Here is a 1,056-nt window from a genome sequence, read left to right as displayed (position 1 = left end):
GCGTAGCAGCACTGTGCGGGCCCTGTGCTAGGAGGGAGTGTGGAGGGTGTGTGCACACTGGGGGACTCCCAGGCTGAGAGCAAGCTGCCGTCTGGTGGGCAAGGTGCTACGTGCTGACCCAAGTTGTCAGCCCTGCGCAGTGTAGAGTCTACCCATTTTCCAGGTGAGGGAGCTGTGACTTCAAAAAGATGAGTGGCCTTGGCATCTGTAGCTCAAGCAGCTAGGGCACCAACCACATACACCGGAGCTGGCAGGTTCAAATCCAGCCTGGGCCTGCCAAACAATGACATCTGCAACCAAAAAATAGATGGGTGTTGTGGCAGGCACCTATAGTCCCAGCTACTTGGGAGGCTGAGGCAAGAGAATCCCTTAAGCCAGTGATTCTCAACCTTTGTTGTGACCCACAGGACCATATTAAAGGGCTGCAGTATTAGGAAGGTTGAGAACTGCTAGCTTAAGTCTAAGAGTTGGAGGTTGCTGTGAGCTGTGACGCTATGTAACTCTACCCAGAGAGACAGCTTGAGACTATCTCAAACAAAACAAAACAAAAAAACCCTCAAAAGATGAGTGACCTAGCACCTGAGAGACTGAAGCGGGACAAGTCAGCCTGTCCTCAAAGCCAGATGTGAGGTAAGCAGTGCCACACAGGTGCTGTGGGCTCCTCACAGAGAAGGTAAAGACTCCTGAGCTGCCACTGAGACCTAGTTCATTTGCTTCCCAACGTGACACCCGAGAGCTGCCCCCTGGGAGGTACACGGACTACTTATGGGAGCTGCCCGAGCACAGCCCTGAGGCGACTGACAACTTCTCTCAGAACTTGCTCTCTTACTTTCTGAGAAACCAGTCCAACTCCTTTCCAAGGAGGGAAGGCATATCCCAAACCTGGATGAGCCCCAGGGTCACCTGAGGTGCTTAAGAACATACAGCTCCAAAAGGCATTTTATTTTATTTTATTTTATTTTTTTGAGACGGAGCCTCAAGCTATCCCCCTGGGTAGAGTGCCATGGCATCACGCTCACAGCAACCTCCAACTCCTGGGCTCAAGCGAGTCTCCTG

The sequence above is a fragment of the Otolemur garnettii genome, unplaced genomic scaffold (assembly GCF_000181295.1).
Source record: "Otolemur garnettii isolate 467f Iridium unplaced genomic scaffold, OtoGar3 scaffold00059, whole genome shotgun sequence".
Classification (NCBI taxonomy): Eukaryota; Metazoa; Chordata; class Mammalia; order Primates; family Galagidae; genus Otolemur; species Otolemur garnettii.
This window is presented reverse-complemented; position numbering follows the sequence as displayed.